We start from the raw sequence: 22,352 nt of genomic DNA on the forward strand, positions 1-22,352 counted from the left end.
TAGTGGGAGGTGTTTGGTCATAGGGTCAAATTCTTCATGAATGTCTTAGTGCTGTACTCAGGGTACGAGTGAGTTCTCACTCTGTGAGTTCACTTGTGATCTGCTTCTTTAAGAAAGCCTTGCACCTCCTCCCTCACTCTCTTGCTGCCTCTCTTGGAATGTGACACACTGGCTCCCCTGCACTTTGCACCATGATTGTAAGCTGTCTTAGGCCCTCAGCAGAAGCACATGCTGGCACTATGCTTCATGCACAACCTACAGAATTATGAGTCAAGTAAACATTTTTTTCTTTATAAATTACCCAGTCTAAGGCATTCCCTTATAGCCACACAAATGGACTAACACGGAAGATTGGTACCTAGGAGTGGGATGATGCTATAAAGATACCTGAAAGTAGTGGGGACTAAGATGGCCTAATAGAAAGAGTTCCTGTCTGCAGCTCCTAGTGAGATCAATGCAGAAGGCAGGTGATTTCTGCATTTCCAACTGAGGTATACAGTTCATTTAATTGGAACTGGTTAGACAGTGGGTGCAACCCATGGAGAGCAAGCAGAAGGAGGGTAGGGTATGGCTTCATCTGGGAAGTGCAAGGACTGCCAGGAGGACCTGCCTCTCCCAGCCAAGGGAAGTGGTGAGGGACTGTGCTACCCACCCTGGGTACTACACTTTTCCATGGACTTTTGCAATCTGTGAATCAGGTGATTCCCTCGTGAGCCTACACCACCAGCGCCCTGGGTGGTTTCAAGCACAAAACTGGGCGGCTGTTTGGGCAGGCACTGAACTACCTGCAGGAGCTTTTTTCATACCCCAGCAGTGCCTGGAACCCCAGCAAGAGAGGAGAACTATCCACTCCCTTGCAAAAAGGACTGAAGCCAGGGAAACAGTGGTGTCGCCCAGCGGGTCCCACTCCTACAGAGCACAGCAAGCTAAGAATCACGGTCTTAAATTCTCACTGCCAGCACAGCAGTCTGGAGTTGACCTGGGACAATCGGCCTTGGTGGGGGAGGGGCATCCACCATTAATGAGGCTTTAGTAGAGGATTTTCCCCTCACGGTGCTAAGGAGACTGGGAGGTTTGCACTGGGCAGAAATCACTACAGCACGGCAAAGTGGTTGTAGCCAGACTGCTTCTCTAGATTACTCCTCACTGGGCAGGGCATTTCTGAAGGAAATGCAGCAGCTCCAGTCAGGGGCTTAAAAATGAAAGTATCATCTCCCTTGGACAGAGCGCCTGTGGGAAGGGGCGGCTGCCTGAACAGCTTCAGGGGATTTAATCTTTCCTGCCTGCTGGCTCTGAAGAGAGCAGCTGATTCTGACAATGGGGATTTTCCCAGCACAGCGAACCAGCTCTGCTAAGGGACAAACTGCCTCCTCAAGTAGGACTCTGAATCTCATGCCTCCTGACTGGAAGAGACATCCCAACAGGGATCAACAGACACCTCATACATGAGAGCTCCATCTGGCATCAGGCAGGTGCCCCTCTGGGATGAAGCTTCCAGAGGAAGGAGCAGGCAGCAATGTTTGCTGTTCTGTAGCCTCCACTTGTGATACCAGAGTGAACAAGGTCTGGAGTGAACCTCCAGCAAACTGCAGACCTGCAGAAGAGAAGCCTGACTGTTAGAAGAAGAACTAACAAATAGAAAGCAACAACAGCAACAAAATAACCCCTCACAAAAAACCCATCCAAAAGTCATCAGTCTCAAAGATCAAAGGTAGATAAATACACAAAGAAGGGGAAAAACAAGCACAAAAATGCTGAAAATTCCAAAAGCCAGAATGAATGCCTTTTCTCCTCCAAATGTTGGCAACACCTCTCCAGCAAGGGGGCAAAACTGGACTGAGAATCAGATTGACAACTTGACACAAGTAGGCTTCAGAAGGTGACTAATAAAATTCCTTTGAGCTAAAGTACCATGTTCTAACCCAATGCAAGCAAGCCAAGAACCTTGATAAAAGGTTACAGGAACTGCTAACTAGATAGAATAACCAGTGTAGAGAGGAACATAAATTATCTGATGGAGTTGAGAAACACAGCATGAGAAATTCATGAAGCATACACAAATATCAATAGCTGAATTGATTAAGTGGTAGAAAAGATAACAGAGATTGGACACCACCTTGCTGACATAAGGGATGCAGACAAGATTAGAGAAAAAAGAATAAAAAGGAACTAACAGCACCTCCAAGAAATATGAGACTATGTGAAAAGACCAAACCTACGATAGACTGGTGTACCATAAAGTGATGGGGAGAATGAATCCAAGTTGGAAAACACACTTCAAGATATTATCCAGGAAAACTTCCCCAACCCAGCAAGACAGACCAACATTCAAATTCAGGAAATACAGAGAACACCACTAAGACACTCCACAAGGAGATCAACACCGAGACACATAAACATCAGATTCTGCAATGTTGAAATGGAGAAAAAAATGTTAAGGGCAGCCAGAGAGAAAGGTCAGGTCACCTACAAAGGGAAGCCCATCAGAATAACAGCTGTTCTCTCTGCAGAAATTGTACTAGCCAGAAAAGATTGGGGGCCAATATTCAACATTATTAAGGAAAAAATTTTTCAACCCAGAATTTCATATCCAGCCAAAGTAAGAGTAATAAGCAAAGGAGAAATAAAATCCTTTCTAGGCAAGCAAAGCCTGAGGGATTTTGTTACCACCAGGCCTTCCTTACAAGAGGTCCCAAAGGAAGCACTAAATATGGAAAGGAAAAACCTGTGCCAGCCATTGCAAAAACACACCAAAATATAAAGACCAATGAAGAAATTGCATAAACTACTGTGCAAAATAACCAGCTAGCATCATAATGACAGGATCAAATTCACACAGGACAATATTAACCTTAAATATAAATGGGCTAAATGCCCCAATTAAAAGACATATACTGGCAAATTGATTAAACAGTCAAGACCCATCTGTGTGCTGTATTCAGGAGACCCATCTCATGTGCAAAAACACACATAGGCTCAAAATAAAAGGATGGAGGAATATTTACCAATCAAATGGAAAGCAAGAAAAAGCAAGGGTTGTAATCTTAGTCTCTGAGAAAACAGACTTTAAACCAACAAAGATCGAAAAAGACAAAGAAAGACATTACATAATGCTAAAGAGATCAATGCAATAAGAAGAGCTAACTATCCTAAATACATATGCACCCAATACAGGAACACCAGATTTATAAAACAAGTTCTTAGAGACCTACAAAGAGATTTAGACTCCCATACAATAATAGCAGGAGACTTTATCATTCCACTCTCAATATTAGACAGATCAATGAGAAAATTAACAAGGATATTCAGGACTTGAACTCAGCTCTGGATCAAGTGGATCTAATAGACATCTATAGGACTCTTCACCCCAAATCAACAGAATATACATTCTGTTGTATAAGATGGCACTTATTCTAAAATCTACCACATAATTGAAAGCAAAACACTCCTCAGTAAATGCAAAAGAATGAAATCGACACTCTAACTTCACAATTAAAAGAACTAGAGAAGAAAAGTAAACAAATTCAAAAGATAGCAAAATACAAGAAATAAACTAAGATCAGAGCAGAACTGAAAGAGATAGAGACACCGAAAAATCCTTCAAAAATGCAGTGAATCCAGGACCTAGTTTTTTGAAAACATTAAGAAAATAGACCACTAGCTAGACTAACAAAGAAGAAAAGAAAGAAGAATCAAATAGACACAATAAAAATGATAAAGGAGATATCACCACTGACCCCACAGAAATACAAACTACCATCAGAGAATACATTAACACCTCTATGCAAATAAACTAGACAATCTAGAAGAAATGTATAAATTCATGGACACATACACCCTCCCAAGACTAAACCAGGAAGAATGTGAATCCCTGAATAGACCAATAACAAGTTCTGAAATTGAGGTAGTAATTAACAGCCTACCAACCTGTAAAAGCCCAGGATCAGACAGATTCACAGCTGAATTCTACCAGGGGTACAAAGAGCAGCTGGTAGCATTCCTTCTGAAACTATTACAAACAACCAAAAGGAACTCCTTCCTAACTCATTTTATGAGGTCAACATCATCTGGATACCAAAACCTGGCAGACACACACACACACACACACACACACACACACACACACACACAAAATTCAGGCCAATGAAATTTTGATGAACTTCGATGTGAAAATCCTCAATAAAATACTGGCAAACTGAATCCAGGAACACATCAAAAAGCTTATCCACCACAATCAAGTCAGCATCATCCCTGGGATGCAAGACTGTCTCAACATAGGAAAATCAATAAATGTAATCCATCGCATAAAAACAACCAATGACAAGAACCAAATGATTATCTCAATAGATGCAGAAAAGGTCCTTGATAAAATTCAACATCCCTTCACTTCAAAAACTGTCAATAAAGTAGATATTAATGGAACATATCTGAAAATAATAAGAGCTATTTTATGACAACCCAGAACCAATATCATGCTGAATGGGCAAAATCTGGAAGCATTCCCTTTGAAAACCAGCACAAGACAATGATGGCCTCTCTCACCACTCCTATTCAATATAGTATTAGAAGTTCTGGCCAGGGCAGTCAGGCAAGAGAAAGAAATAAAGGGTATTCAAATAGGAAGAGAGGATGTCAAATCATCCTTGTTTGCAGATGACATGACTCTATATTTAGAAAACTCCATCATCTCAGCCCAAAAACTCCTTATGCTGATAGGCAACTTCAGCAAACTTTCAGGATACAAAACCATTGTGCAAAAATCACAACTGTTACTGTACATCAACAATAGACGAGGAGAGAGCCTAATCATGAATGAACTCCCATTCACAATTGCTACAAAGAGAATGAAACACCTGGGAATACAACTTACAAGCAATGTGAAGGACCTCTTCAAGGGGAACTACAAACAACTGCTCATGGAAATAAGAGAGGACACAAACAAATGGAAAAAAAAATTCCATGCTTGTGGATAGGAAGAATTAATATCATGAAAATGGCCATACTGCCCAAAGTAATTTATAGATTCAATGTTATTCCCATCAAGTTACCACTGACGTTCTTCTCAGAATTAGAAAAAAGCTACTTGAAATTTCATATGGAACAAAAACAAAAAAAAGTTAAATAGTTAAGAAAATCCTAAGCAAAAAGAACAAAACTGGAGAAATTACTCTACCTGACTTTAAGCAATACTACAAGTCTACAATAACCAAAACAGCATGGTACTGGTACCAAAACAGATATATAGACGAATGGAACAGAACTGAGTCCTCAGAAATAACACCACACATTGATAGCCATCTAGCCATCTGATCTTCAACGAACTTGATGAAAACAAGCAATGGGGAAGGGATTCCCTATTTAATAAATAGTACTGGGAAAACTGAGTAGCCCTATGTAGAAAACTGAAACTGGGCCCTGTCCTTACACCTTATATAAAAAATAACTCAAGATGGATTAAAGACTGAAATGTAAAACCCCAACCCATAAAAACCATAGAAGAAATCCTATGCAATACCATTTAGGACATAGGCATGGCAAAGATTTCATAACAAAAACACCAAAAGCAATTGCAACAAAAGCCAAAATTGACAAATGGGATCTAATTAAACTGAAGAGCTTCTGCACAGCAAAGGGAACTAGTATCAGAGTAAACAGGCAACCTACAGAATGACAGAAAATTTTTACAATATATTCATCTGACACATGTCTAGTATCCAGAATCCACAGGAACTCAAATTTACAAGAAAAAACAAAACAAAACAAAAACAGACAACCCCATCAAAAAGTGGGCAAAGGATATGAACAGATACTTCTCAAAAGAAAGCATTCATATGACCAACAAACATTTGAAAAAAAAGCTCATCATTACTGATCATTATAGAAATGCAAATCAAAACTGCAATGAGATATCATCTCATGCCAATCAGAATGGCGATTATTAAAATGTCAGAAAACAATAGATGCTGGTGAGGCTGTGGAGAAGTAGGAATGCCTTTATACTGTTGGTGGGAGTGTAACTTAGTTCAACCATTGTGGAAGACAGTGTGGCTCTTCCTCAAGGATCTAGAATAAGAAATACCATTAGACCCAGCAATCCCAACACTGGGTACATACCCAAAGATTATAAATCATTCTACTATAAAGACACATGCATATGTACATTTATTGCAGCACTATTTACATTAGCAATGACTTGGAACCCACCCAAATGCCCATAATTGATAGACTGGATAAAGAAAATGTGGCACATATATATTATGGAATACTTTGCAGCCTTAAAAAAGAATGAGATCATGCCTTTGCAAAGACATGAATGAAGCTGGAAACCATCATCCTCAGCAAACACAGGAACCAAAAACCAAACCCCACATGTTCTCACTCATAAGTAGGAGTTGAACAATGAGAACACGTGGACCCAAGGAGAGGAAGAGCACACACCAGAGCCTGTCCTGGGTTGGGGGACAAGGAGCAGGATGGAGTTAGGACAAATAGCAAATGCATGCCGTGCTTAAAACCTAGATGACTGGTTGGTATTTACAGCAAACCACCATCGCACATACATCCCTATGTAACAAACCTGCACATTTTGCACATGTATCCTGGAATTTAAATTAAAATTTAAAAATAAATAAATAAATATGACAAGTTAATTAAAAAAAAAAAAAAGATACCTGAAAATTTGGAAGCAACTTTGGACCTGGATAACAAACAGAAGTTGGAAGAGTTTGGAGGGCTCAGAAGAAGACAGGAAGAGAAGAAAAGTTTGGAATTTCTTTTGAGACTTGTTAAGTGATTGTGACCAAAATGCTGATAGTGATGTGGACAGTGAAGGCCAGGTTGATGAGGTCTCAGAGAGAAACAAATAATTTATTGGAATTGCAGCAAAGGTCATTCTTGTTATGACTTAACAACAAATTTGGCTTATTTTTGTTAATGTCCTAGGGATCTGTGGAAGTCTAAACTTAAGACTGATGACTTACAGTACCAGGTGGAAGAAATTTCTAAGCAGAAATACATTCAAGAAGTTGCATGGCAGTTTCTAACAGACTGTGATCAAATATAGGAGCAAAGGAATGACTTAAAGTTGGACTTTATCATTAAAAGGGAAAGAGAGTGTAAAAATTTAGAAATTTCACAATGTGGCCATGTGGTAAAGAGGGATAAAACATTTTCAGGAGAGAGATACAAGTGGGTTGCAGAAAAGCCACTTGCCAGAGAGTTTTGCGTGACTAAAAGGGAGCCAAGATAACGGGGAAAAGGTTGTAGATGACATTTCAGAAATCTCCAAGGCAGTCCTTCTTATCACAGGCCCAGAGGCCTAGGAGTAAACAATGGGTTCAAGGGCCAGATACAGGGTCCTAGTGCCCTGCACAGCGTTGGCACACTGCTTCCTGTATCCCTGCTGCTCCAGCTTCAACCATGGTTCAAAGTCCTGCGTGCAGCTCAGACTGCTACTCCAGAAAGCACACACTATTAGACTTGACAATTTCCATGTGATGTTTACTCTGCAGGCACACAGAATACATAAATGGAGGAGATTTGGCAGCTTCTACCTAGATTGCAGAGGATGTATGGGAAAGCCTCAGTGCCCAAGTAAAGCTTGCTGCTGTGGTGAAGTACTCAGAGAGATACTCTAATAGGGTAGTGCTGAGGGGAAATGTGAGACTAGTCCCTACAGGGCACTGCCTAGTGGAGCTGTTGGAAGGAGGCCAATGCCCTCCAGACTCCAGAACAGTATAGTCACCAGCAGTTTGCACTCTCAGTGGGGGGTGGGGGGGAACTCTAGGCACTTAACTCCAACCCATAAGAGCAACCATGTGGGCTGCTCCCTGCAAAGCCACAAGGGCAGAACTACCCAAGCGCTTGAGAGCCTACCCGTTTCACCAGTGTGCCCTGGATGTGGGACGTGGGGTCAAGGATTATTTTAGAGCTTTAAGGTTCAATGTCTGCCCTTATGGGTTTCAGGCTTGCCTGGAGACTGTTGACCTTTCTTTTGGTGGATTCCTCCCTTTAGGAAAGGGTATGTTTACCCAATGCCTATTCCATCATTGTATCTTGGAAGTAAATCACCTGGTTTTGATTTTACAGGTTCATAATTGGAAGGAGCTTGCCTTGAGTCTCTGATGAGATTTTGGACATTTGACTTTTGAGTGATGCTGGAATGAGTTAAGACTTTTGGCGACAATTGAGAAGGAGTGATTGTATTTTGCAATATGAGGATAATATGAAATTTTAGAGGTGCCAAGGGTAGAGTGATATAGTTTGTATGTTTTGTTCACTTCAAATCTCATGTTGAAAGGTGATCCCCAATGTTGGAGGTGGGGCCTAGGAGGATATATTTGGGTCATGGGGTGGATCTCTCATGAATTGTTTTTTGCTGTCCTTGCAGTAATGAGTGAGTTTTCACTCTGTGAGTTCATTCAAGATTTGGATGTTTAAAAGAGGCTTGCAACTCCTCCCTTGCTCTCTTGTTCTCTTTCTTGTCATATGACACACTGGCTCCCCCTCACCTTCTGCCATGAGTGAAAGCTTCTGTAGGCCCTCCACAGCAGCAGATGCCAGCACTCTGCTTAATGTACAGCCTGCAGAACCATGAGCCAAATAAATCTCTTTTCTTTATTAATTACCTAGTCTCAAGTATGTATTTAAATCAATGAAAACAGACTAACACAGTGCCCTACTCTGCAAAAACCTAGATTAGGTGATGAGACAATAGTATAAAAGGTAGTTTGGTGAGTCTCAAGAAATTGGGGTAGAGACAAAACAATATAAAACACTTATAAGTTAGCAATTATTTTTAAGAGGATATAAAAATAAAAATATCTTTAAGATGATCACATTTGAACAAGAATTAAAAAAATGTTTAGGGAGGAAATTGATGTGATGCAATTTACAGTATAAATGATGTGTAATCAGTTAAAGGTAGCAAACTCTGGAGTGGAAAGTCTTTGCACATTTAAAAATACACTGTACAATGTCAGCAGGAACTGTGGGGATGATATGTTAAGCCAAAGGATTTATGAAGCAAAGTCATGTTTTGCAAAATGAGTATAATACATGGATGGACAGAAGGTTATTCCGAGTAGATAGAAGTTACTTAAAACCAGTTTTGGAGGGTAGAAGTAGAACAGTTGCTTTGAAGGGTGATTAAACTTTAGGTTTGTCCAGGCACAGTGGCTCATGTCTGTAATCCCCGTACTTCGGTAGGCCAAGGTCGGAGAATCATTTGCACCCAAGAATTCAAGACCAGCATGGGCAACATGATGAGACCCCCATCTTTGAAAATAAAAATAAAAGCTTAGCCAGGCATGGCGGCCCACACCTGTAGGCCCAGTTTCTTGGGACACTGAGATGGGAAGATCACTTAAGCCTGCAATGTCAAGGCTTCAGTGAGCTGTGATCATACCACTGCACTCCAGCCTGGGCAACAGAGTAAGATCTTGTCTCAAAGATGAAAAACAAAATGTTCGAAGGCTGTTACATATGTGATGCCTCTAGGCATCTGGGACGGGTGTTTAGCAAGAAGTTGAAACTGTGGAAATAATTCTAAAAAAAATTAATCTTAAAAATCTAGGTAATTAATGAAAGGACCATAATAATACAGAGAATGAATATCACAGATAAGATTACTCAGAAAGAGAATATAGAATGAGATAACACAAAAAAATTAAAGGTACATATGAAAGACCACCAAATGATGAAGGGCAGGGGAAGAAAAATAATGTTATCTGTAGAACTTAAAAAAAAAATTCTAAGGGACATAGAATATAATCAAATCTGTTTTGTAACAAAAGTTAGGATAGGACATTGTTACAAGTAGAAGAGTTTAATAATTGCTAAGTGTATTTTGATACACAAAGCATCAAATTTTTAAGGGAAGAAAACAAACCATTGAAAAAGGTTCTTTGTAGATCAATAATTGTTTTAGCAGAGACCTATTTAAAATCTGGTATATTGAAATTCAGATTATAGTAGATTTGTGCTTGAAATAATATAAGCAAACCACTCCATGTAAGTAGAAAGTAAGAAAGTATAAAGTAAGGATTCTACTTTCAAAAAATTTGGTGTTTAAAATACCTTTTTGATCAAGAGAGGCAGGCTAGAAGAAATGCCACTTTAGGATGGGAAAACTTGATTCTTTTTGTGAGTATAAAAGAAGAAATCAATGAATATACAGAGATTAAAGATATAAATTATAAGATATATATTATATATGAAGAAATAATGTACTGAAGATATACTTAGATGCACTAGTTTACTTCAGTGGCAAAGTAAGAAATTTCAAATTAAACTACACTAAATCAGAAAAGAAAATTGTGATTTCTAATAATGAAGTACTGGGGATTTATTGATTAAAGATGCAAGGCCTAACCTGACAGTGAACCACAAATGGCAGTTAATAAAATCACAACAAGATTTGGTTGCAAAATACAAATGGGAAGAGGGCCTTGGGTAGAAGCACAAGGTCAGTTCCACCCACAACTTACGTTCATCCCACACATTTGAAACAACTGCACCAATTGCTAAAGTATTGAATACACCCACACTGGCTGATGAATGAATAAATTAATGATTGTCAATTTGCCTCCTTGCTACCCAAAGTGCTTCATTTCCCCCAAGAAACACAAAATGTCCAGCATCCAGATAATAAAGACTAATTTCTGGCCAAACCTGGGAGACTCCAAGACTCAGCTTCAGCTGTAAGGTCTGTATCGTTCTGACAGGACAATGCCATACAATTTTTATAGATTGTGAATATTATCCATGGTTTCATCAATGCAGGAAGCAATAATTCAGGAAGAAATACGGGTCTGTATACTGAAAGCTTTAACCAGCTCAGCAGAGAATGTACAGAATAAAAGTCAAGTGTTGAAAATCAAGAAAATGAGCCAGGTTTCACAAAAAGCTAGGAACGAAGGGTATTGAAAGGGGTCATTTCCTATACCCAGTCAATTTGTTTACAGTTGCTAAAGGAATCTGAGTCCTGATATGGTTACTATTCCTTATAGTATCTGGCCAAATGAAGGCTAGACTAGATTTATGGTAACTTCTTAGAAAAGTCTGACCATTTTTCCTCCTTTTCAGGTACTCTGTTAGCACATATGGCCCTTCTGTACTAGTTATAAAAAATATGTTCCTGTGGGCAGACCATTCATAAATGTCACCTTCTCAAATCTCCCATCCTCTGAGTTGACCCCTCCACATTAGAACCGCTGGCTTGGTGAACAGAGTATGGATGGATTTCAAGTCCTATTTGTGTCTCCTTTGCTATGTACAGCTTTTATTAAGGCACTTTGGGCAGGGTAGTACTAGCACACTTCCCCATATGCTCACATAGCTTGATGGTTCTTTGGCTGCGTTGATACATTGGATGGTTATTCTGGGTCAGACTAATCTAGCTTTTCTGAAAAGCATACACGTAAGTTGCCATAAAGTAGCTGGAATGGATTTCATAGGCTTTTCATTTCTCTTTTATTTTTCAGCTTGCAGAGTGAATCTTCATGACCTCATTTATTCTGTTCAGTTGGAATCACTTAAATATGTAGGGTTGAAACTATAGCTTTTACACTTTGGGAGAAAAGGTTTCAAAACTTATTTAAAAGTAAAAAATATATATATATATTTTCACTCTATCAGTTTTTTTCTTGCAAGGCAGCTCTGAGAACATTTTCCTTACAGTTCATATAAATGGCCTCTATACATCCTAAAGTTCATAATAACACTCACTCTTGTGGACACTTGTTTAGTGTATCTGCCCTTTATACCGTAAGCTTTTTCCATAGAAGCTAAGGTAACCTTTTCACATATATACAATACAAGGAAAATACATTATTTACGAGTTTGAATTGATTGAGCTCCCAGCTATCACACACTTGCATTGCAATATTTGATATATTATGATTAAAAAAATAAAAAAAAAAAAACTTAGATTTTATTTCTCAAATAGGCCCATGGAGTGGATTTGAAAATGCATACTTAGATCACTAAAACCCTGTGACAGATCCATATTTCACTTTTGAGAAAGACTCTCTGGTGGCACTCTGTTCCAATGCATCACTAGTACAATGGTGCTGTGATAATATACTACCCAGCCTCATCTGTCAGTGGAGCACTAGGGAGAGGAGCGAAGTCAGTTTAATTATTTACTATTGCAGTGTATCATCACAGTGTCACCAGTTTGTGCTCAGGAACATGACCCCAGATATGAGATGCCATACTATTATTTTCATAAGTAGTATCCAGGAATCCAAGGTGAATAAGCCTAGGCTCATTACAATACTTTTCTAAGAGAAAATGTTATAATTGTATTGTGAAATCAAAAATTGACAAAGATGTCAATGATCAAATAGAGATAATTTAAATTTCCTTTACAAAGCTGCTGCCTAAAAGCTTTAATCTCAAACTGTAACTAATTTTATATCCTTTGTGATGCAATTCATTTTAAACCATGATTCTTCTTTAAAGAAAAATATATTTTAGAGTCTGTACCGATATTTTTCTAATAAGGAGTGCACTGTTTAATGGTTATATCCATATACCAGTTAATGATGATGGAATAGATGAACATTGAGTAAAGAAGAGTATTCCTTTCAAATGTATATTTTTAGAAAACGAGTCACATTTTGTTAATTAAGACAGTAATTCCACTAATATTCATTGAGCCTATTACATGCCTGGTGCTATAGAGAGTTCCTGGGGTATGATAATACATAATCCTTTAATCCAAGAGGTGTATTATCTTAGAGGGAAAATGCATAAACCAATGTAAAGCATACTATAAGATAAGCAGCCCTTGACATTCAGAACTGGGCTGACACTATCGCCCAGGCCTTGGTGTCACTGTGAACCAGAATGAGATTCACAGGCAGGACTTGGCATTCTTCTATTGAACATAAATAATGTCACAGAACATGAATATCAAACAAAGTCATTCTCTGATAAAGAATAACCAAAATAAAAATAAGACTCTTCCATAATTATGTCTGAACATAGACAAACATGATCATTGTCCAAGTTACAAAATACCAAGCATACTTCTCTTATGACTAAAATAAGTGACTCCTTTTTTTTTTTTTTTTTTTTTTTTTTTTACCATTTACAACTATAATTTTTCTCTAGTCAGCCCTCTTTATAGATATTTATTTAGATTCCCAACCCAGTCATACAAGTACTCTACTTTCTAACAATACTTAATCAAAAACAATGCCCCTTTTCTTTAAATCCTTCCACTAGGAATAGCCTGTTTCAAGAGTCAGACCACAAGGAATCCCACAGCTCCCCAGGGTCCTGCTGGCCCATTGTGACTACTGCAGTTGAATCATGTGCCGGAGAATATTCACAGAAGATCCAGTGATGAGGAGACACAGGACTGAGATTCCCTGGGCAGGAGAGAGGTGTAAAATGAGTGCAAATCAAGTATCATGCCCACGCCATCAACTTGTGTGTAGAAGGAGGAAGAGGGACACTGTGTGACCAGGCAGCCTGGTATACCCTAAAGACGTTACCAAATTACCACCTTCACCAGTACTTGGACTCACAAGGGCAAAGCAGCTATCCAACATTTCAGAAACCAGCAGTCTGCCACAGGAATGAGGGGAGCCAAAAACACCCCCACCTACCCCTTTCATGGGACTTCAATATCACCAGGGTTCAATCTCTGCTTAACTCTTGCTCCTTTTTTGTGCCTCAGCTTCTTTCTGTGAGTTCTCTGACATGCTCAAGCATTCTCCCCTCAATATTACATTTAAATTACAATTATTCACTGGTAAATTATATCCTTTTTCAGGAGAACTGGCATACAATGTCCACCTTAAAAAACACTTTCCTGTAATAATTAATTTTAAAGTACAGCACAAGTAGACATGTATGAACAGTTGTCTATTCACAGTTATCCTTTATAAATACTTGTACTTGTAAACTTCATATTCAGTTACAGCTATTCTTCTTTTCCTTTAAAAATGGACACAAATATTTACTAGATTTAAAAAGCAATGGCCAGTTTTTTTTTTCCTTAGAAAACTCATTTCATTTCATTATATTTGCATGATACACTTTCTGTATAAAATATGTATATTTATTTATTTCTAAATAATTGTATTTCAGGAACCAATTCATCAAAATAAGCAGTCCTCTATAAGCACCTACCTTGTGAAGAAAAGGTAGAAACTACGGTATTTCAATCTTCCACTCTGAAAGTAGTTTGTAATATTTTGGTTGCCCCTTTTCAAGTGGGTATAATTATTATCATTATGATAAAAATATTTGTGTAGAATATATACATTCAGAAGTAAATAATTTGAATTAACTTATTCAAGTAGGGAAAATTGATTATTCAAAGAAAAGAAAGTTTCATCATCTGAAATTAGAAAATCAGAGTTCTCAAGAACAATATACATATCCAGAGATCAAGTTAGTACATTTCAAAATAATTGTGGGCATAATAATGATGACAATGATGATGGTGATGAAAACGAGAAAGGGCTATTGATTATTTTCCTCAAAATTGTTTCATAAACCATTTCTTCTGCTATAAGATAGAATGGGAAAATTTTTCAACTCGAGGACCATCAGCACATTTGAAAATGCTCCTGTGACTCTTGATTCTCTCTAAGATTGTTGAATTTGTGGTGTTCAATTTCGTAATTTAATAAACACCAAAAAATATGTTCTGTATTATGTTGTGCAACTGAAGATTGCTATTTTTATGACTAATATTTCTGTATTAGCAATCATATGTTTGTAAAGTTAAAGCCAAATGACCTAGTGCTTTTTGCAAACTAAGACTTTCAGTAATTTAAATAGTACAAAAAGTCAGGGGAACTAGGTTTTCACACAGTATACTCTACTGTAGGCAGCAGAATTCAAAGCAAGAGATAGTGTTATAGCCACGTTTTCAACAGATAGCTCCATGTATTTGAATCACCTATTTGCACATTACTACCTGAAATATTCTCTTCACAAGTTTTAATAAATATGCCAGGAGTATTTTTTCTGTTCTAACAATTATTGGATTACATATTTATTCAATTCAGAATTCATTAAACTGCAAGGTTAATCTTATATTTAAGGGAATAAGATGGCATTATAATAAATGGCACACCTTTAAAGTGACAATTCTCATTAGTTGAGTGTTAGATAAATATGAGGTCTAATTATCTATAATAGGAAAACAAAGCCTTAATATTTTCAGGTACATATTGTGTAGCATGGTTTGTAAATCAGTGAACTTTACATAAGTAGTATTGAAGTAAAAGAGGAAAAAACATTAATTATAGAACAAAACCCTGCACATTATATTTCTAATTTAAAAACAAAATCAGTGATTTATTTCCAGCTCAGTATTATAAGCAATCCAGTATACTCAATTAAGATTGTTAATTAGATATAATTTTACTGCTTTGGTTATTTTGTTTGTGATTAATTTATAAATTTGTCTCTAACTTATAATTGTTTAAGTACATAAGCAAAAGGAATGTAAACATAGTTCTTTATTTGCACAAATAAAAATAACACTAAAATAAAATGGAGGCATAAACTTACATTTTATTTCAAACAATTCATATATGATTTATATTTGAGAATGTTTCTTAATATGAGTATTATAATAAGAATATTTAAATTTTTAACATGTCTTGCAGTTTACAAAATATTATATATATTCTTTATTAGTCTCTCAAAATCAACTTGTTTTATGTGTGTGCTTTTATTGAAATTAGTATGACCTTGAGCTGGACCAATTTCCCCAGTTCACTAACTGGTAATATGAAAATTATATCTGTTTCCCTACATGTGCAGGTTTATTTTGCCAGAAAAAAATGATTTAAAATGCTTTTAAACAGAGACAAACACTACATTCAAGAAGAAAGCTTGTGGCAAGTAGGAAACACCAAGACTTACATGCAAGTCCATTTTACAGACTCCATAAGTTATCAAATGGGAAACATTATAAATGAAAAAGTAAAATTACAAGGGAAAAGGAAATAGCCAATGTTTCCCTCAGGCTGGCTATTTTGTTTTATAGTATTACCCTTGTGAACTTCCAGAAGCAGTATTGCTTTTTGTCAGCTAATTGATAGGAGAGATGTATAAATAAGAAAAGCATTCCTGGAAGATTTACTCAGTTTAAATATTATTAAACTGATTCTGGTTATGAAGGGGGAAGGAAGAGAAAGCACAGCACTCAGAGAAAGTTGTCCTCCTCTAGTTTTCACTGAAGGTAGTGACTTCTCTCACCATTTCAAAATAGATCTGTCTGAAATTTTGAATTCTAAATTATATGACCTTAAAGTATGTAATAATATAAGTATGATAGTTAACTAAAATTAATTCATTTTTTGAAGAAAACATTTATTTTTTATATTGTAATTGAGATTTCATATATTCTCAAAGTCTTTTTTACTAAAGCTCATTTAAATCCATTGATTCGTGAGTGAATATGTACTTTTTCCACTTTACTGCAAATAGCCTTGAGAAATTCTCCGTTTTTAAAAAAAACATATTTTTTATGTTGCAAACAAATCCATGCCAGTAATTGCTTCACTCTAAATGCTCTTAACAGGTCTCAGTTAAAAAATAACAAAAATGTATCATGTGTCTTTATAATTAGGTGTATACACTTTACTCTTATGAGTTGCTATAAAAATGAAATATATACATACACACACATGCAGACACATGCACACACTTTTATAGTTGCTGACCAAATGATATGATTATCTCTTGTGCCTTCTGGCATAGTCACAATGACAAGTTAATTATGTCTCTGAAACTCTTTTTTCCAAGAATTCTCTCCTATTGAATTCTGTCACAGATTAATGTGAGAATGGGTAAATATTCTTGTGTAATACTGAGGATAATTCATGTATGCTCTCAAGAAAGTGTATCACTTTAGCTTTGCTATGATAAATTGTGGACAGGTAATATTGATACCCTGTTTGTGGTAGGCATAATGACAGTTAATTTATGGATGTATTTGTTATGGATAAACAGAAAGAAAAAGTTTTAGAATGAGTTCTTACTTGAGGAGAGATTTCTATGTCCAAAAGAGGACAACAAATAAAAAGCTAAATAAGCTTAGAAAAAATTGTAAGAACAAAATCTGTGTATAAATATATCACCAGACTTTGACAAAGGATACACTGACCAGATGTGTGCTAGAGATATAGATTATCTTGTGTATATGCCTATATTATTAAATATGTACTATTAAGTAACTTCCCAGAGGATCAAGACTAATTCCTATATTTAAAAAACAAAACAAAACTTTTTAATACTACTCATGCAAAGTTATTATAAAGAGAATGGGAATTTTAAAAAGTTCCCACAAAGAAATGTTTTATCACTTTAATCTTTTCTCATAAATTCTTCCACCATTTAAGGTGAAATCAATACCAATTTTTCCATAAATCTTCTACATTATTAAAAAATCACCAACGCTTTTCAACAGAGTTTATGAAGACAGTGTAATTTGACTAAAATATTAAGAGTAAAAAGGGAAGAAGACTAATTGTCTTGACCATAGAAGGAACACATCAAAACAAAAATTTTAGCAACTCAAATATATTTTTAAAAACATAATGCATTATGATCAAATTGGTTGATTCCAGTTTAGCAAATGATTTATTCTTTGAAATTCAGTCACTGCAATTCAGTACATAAACAGAGGAAAAAAACAATATTTTTTACACAAGCTGAAAAATAGTTAATGAAATGCGACATCCCAGGGCATAAGAAGCTGCTGGAATTGATACTTTCTCATAGAGGAAGCCCCTGAATGCAATAATCATCTTGGATGAATTCATAGTTATTCATTTTCTATCCCCCCAGTTCTTTAGAGATGAGTTGTTCTGCCTTTCTTATGTTTATTATGTATTTTTGTAAGCTTATTTTTTTCTCCGTCTTTTTACTATCCCAAATAAGAAGATAGTATTTTTCCAAACCCTCCTAATTTAAAGCCAAAGATTCCATACCCTTGAGATGAAGGGAGGTATTACATATAATAATGGGGATATAAGTAATTGAAAATAGGGTAAGAAATGAGGATATATATTTATCCCCATATACAATATGAGCATATATACACATACAGAATGTGAATATATATACACACACATATTTGATGCATTAGAAGAAAAAGAACATATAAATTAATAGGTAAGAGATGTTTTTTAAATAACAATAGTAATATACTTCTGAATTAAGATTCATTGCAATTCAAATCTATTCCAACTCAACTTTTCCTTGGTCTCTAGGTATTTCATCTCAGTATCTAGAATAAGGGCTGTGGTATAATGAGTAAGTTGAGACCTACAGCATTACAAAGAGATTGGATGTGAAGAGGTAGTCATTGTGTAAACTTAAAATTAGAGAAACTGCAGAAAGACTGGGAAGAGCAGACACAGAAATAGAATCTATCATTGCTATATTAGTATTACATCTTGTCATGCTATATGTCATAGCAATCTAAAAGTAGAAAGCAGGGTAATGATTCAAGTTCAGAGAGGAGTGAGGAAAAGTTGTCTTTGGAGGAAAAACCTTAATGAGTCTAGAAATCTAGTGATCCTCAGTTTGAAGCAAGGAATTGACTGTAGGTAATTTGGATTTGCTTCTAAAGAATAAGAATGAAGAAGCATGGGATGTGAAATACAATGGAGAGAAAGCCAATATCAAGGTATTTTATAAAAGGCGCTGATTTAGAATTAAGCAAAATTATCCCAGGACTTCAGAGATGCTTACAGACAGCCTGCCAGAAATTGTCTATGGAACAGGCTGGAAGCCGAGATAGTAACTGAAGATTCTTACTGTTTAAATTGATAGTTGCTCTGATGGGAGTTAACTCTCCCTTATTTCCATGATTTCCTTTTACATGAACTGATCATTTTTAAGACTTTAGAGAAAGTGTAGGGTCCAAAAAGTAGAAACGCAAACACATTATGTTTAGGTAGGACTTTGTCAATGGAAGTAAGAACTGTCTACCACTTTTGGCCTGAAAATCATAGACACAGAGAATGTTTTCTTCAGTCACCAAAAACACCTGCCAAGATTAAACTAGAGATTCCTTCTAGTTCAAATGCAAAAGAATGTGGTTGTGGGAGAAATTCAGTTCCAATAATTAGTTCATTTATTATTCAATTTAAACAGCATTATTGCTAAAAATAAGATATGATGATGAACAAGTTCCTATACTTGCATAGTTCATAGTGTTATGTTATGATAAAGGATAAAAGGGAACACATAGGTAGGGGTACATAGCCATGCGTTGTCAGGAATTGATGTGGGAAACTGAAAGTCTACTTGGGGCAGTAAATTCTAAGTTGAAACTTGAAGAATGTAATCACATTGCAGGTGTTGTGAAAGAATTTGTTCCGGGCAGAGAGAAATTCTTCATATTCTTACACAGCCATTCATCTTTCTGCCTCTATATATTTTAACTGCTCTGAATTGTATTGGAATCAATTTGAGATAGACCCCAGCATGTCTTAACTGACCAGTAAAAGTTAACTTTTACTTTTAACATTGTCAGTATCTTTATTACTAAAACTGGGTATATTTGATTTCAGAATTCCTTTGACAATGAGATAACACAAGATAGAGATAATATTTAACATTATTTTTATGGAAAAGCAGCTAGTAAAACCAGCCTGAACAGTGCAATTAAAAGCGTTGTGAGGTTTAGAAATTAGTATGGAAATAATAAAATATTTAAAATGCACTATCAAAGAATGCCTCTAAGTCTGGAATTCAGTATGAGAAAGGACAGGGTTCCTGAATGACTCTCCCACTCTCCTGAAATGTGATTTTTTGTAATAATTACATCTCTACACATTTCAAGTTATTTAACTGCAAAATGAGTATAATTATAGTTTATTAACTCAGTGTTGTTACATAATTATTCCTGAATAATATTTACTGTAATTATCTTTTCTTGATAATGATCAAATAAGGTAATAATGTAATCAAACTGTAATAGTAAAAAAGATTTCTGAGAATGGCATTTGTCCCTAGGATTAAACAGTATTAGAACTACATTCTACTGGTCATTAGATTATCTCCTTTCTCCAAATTTTATTTGAAAATAAAATTATCATTACTTGTAGTTGTACATATGCTAGATATTAATAAGATTTAATTGAAATTAATATGTGTTACTAATATGTGCTAACTCACGAAACAGCAGAAGCAGAAATATCCAGTTGGATTTGACATAGACAGATGCTATGTCAATGTTTATTATTTCAGGACATTTCCAGTGGTCCAGACTTAAGATTAGTCACCTATGCTGAATCACACTGAGAATGACTCACCCAGGTTAAAGGTGACATACATTGTGTTCCTTGGTACTAAGCTACCTGATGGAAATCAGGCAGGTGGATCAATGGGAAAGAAGATTTGGAGCTACTTATACTGTCAGTATACACATGTTTGATAAAGAAGAGAAAAAATGTGTTTTTCAGGTGACAGAGTAGGAAAGGACAGAAGATAAGTAAGGCATTTCTTTTTGATCTTGCTTTGATATAAGGGGGAACAAAATTCAAGATGGCTGACTAGCAGCAGCTAGTGTGCAACACTCTTGCAGAGAGAAAACAAAGTGGAGAGTAAATAGTAATTCTTCAAGTGTTTTGTCTAAGAGAGCACATTGGGATTCACCCAATGTGAATCTCAATTCACTGGACAGTGTGTATGAGTCCTGAGGGGGCTGGACCTGGGTTGGGTTAGCTACTGTCATGTTAGCCACTTTGCTACTGTCACCAGTAGCCACCTACCCCTGTTCCAGGTCCTTTGACTCGTGGTTCAGATGCATACCAGAGTCTATCTCTGGGCTATAATATGGTTGAAACCAACAGGGAATGCCTGTTTTGTGACTGTCTATGGGAGTGGTTTCATGGCATAACTTCATCACTCAACCTGATATAGATACCTTTAAAGCTTGCCTGTTCTTCAATGTGGCAGGATCACCACTTCTTGTAAAGGGAAGGAGGGCTCCATCTTTGCACTCAGGTGAGCACTCAGGTGAGCTTGCCAGTGAGTGCTGGTTGTCATGGTGTCGGCTGAGTGGGTCATGGTGTCAACCTCAGACCCTGAGAGAACAGGACAGGTGCTAACATGGAGTAGGTTGTTCTCCAGTTCCCAGGCTTCTAAATGGCCTGCTGGACAGTGTGTATGAGTCCTGAGGCTGCTGAACCTGGGTCGGGTTAGTGCAGACTTCAGGTGTTGGCTGTGGTGAAGTTAGGAGGGGTGGAATGTTCCCTGGGTCACCAGTCAACCTCTCAGGCAGGGACTGGTAGAACACTTAGGCAGTGGGATCCCAATTATCATAGTCCTGTGGGGGCCGGGTTTTCAGAAGGGCCCTGGGCTACAGGTTAAATGTCCAGGCGAGGGCAGGATGGTTGTGCTGTGAGCCTTTCATTGGAGAAGACGGGATCCCTGAGCTGGGGAAGTGGAGACTCTTGGCTGTACAGGTAGCAGCCACCTACCCGTAACCAACATGGAGCCTGGTGAAACTCCTGAAAGCAGGGAGAGGGTAAGTGAGTGAGAGTCCCCCAAGTGGATCCTCACAGGTCCTGGATTCCCTAGCAGCCAGGTGCCAGGTGCCAGCTGCCATAGCTCTGATAAAGGCCACAATTGTGCTGGGGAGTAGACAGACTGCTGTGCTTCTCCTTGCCAGGAAGCTCGGCTTGGGAGTCCAGCGCAGTGACCCCATTCCTGCCTGAACTCTGCCAGTGGGTACAACTTGGCATTTCTTAGGAAACTTCCCAGATAGTAAACCATATGAATTTCTGCTCTGAGCCACGCAAGGCTAGCCAGCTGGGGCTTCTAGCACCACAGTGATCCTCCCCCTGCCTGAACTGTGCTGGCAGGCACAGCCATCCATTGCCCCAGAGAATGCCCAGCCTGCAGACTGTGACTGCCAATGCCCCAACAGCCCCACTGCTCCCAGCCAGTAAGGCTCCATGGCTTGCGCTTCAAGCACAATGACCCCACCCCACCTGAACACCACAGTGGGTAATGTCTGTGTTTCCACGGAACAAAACTCTCAGAGGTAACACAATGCTTGGCATTTTTGCATGCCCTCAACAGTAAAGCTGGGCATCATTTGAGTGAAAGACCAGTGTGAGTGTACCAGGCACCCACAGCCAACAGTCTCCACTTCCCCCGCTCAGGGATCCCACCTTCTCCAATGAAAGGCTCACAGCACAGCCATCCTGCCCTCACCTGGACATTTCACCTGTAGCCCAGGGCCCTTCTGAAAACCCGGCCCCCACAGGACTATGATAATTGGGATCCCACTGCCTAAGTGTTCTACCAGTCCCTGCCTGAGAGGTTGACTGGTGACCCAGGGAACATTCCACCCC

The sequence above is a fragment of the Macaca thibetana genome, chromosome 9 (assembly GCF_024542745.1).
Source record: "Macaca thibetana thibetana isolate TM-01 chromosome 9, ASM2454274v1, whole genome shotgun sequence".
Lineage (NCBI taxonomy): Eukaryota > Metazoa > Chordata > Mammalia > Primates > Cercopithecidae > Macaca > Macaca thibetana.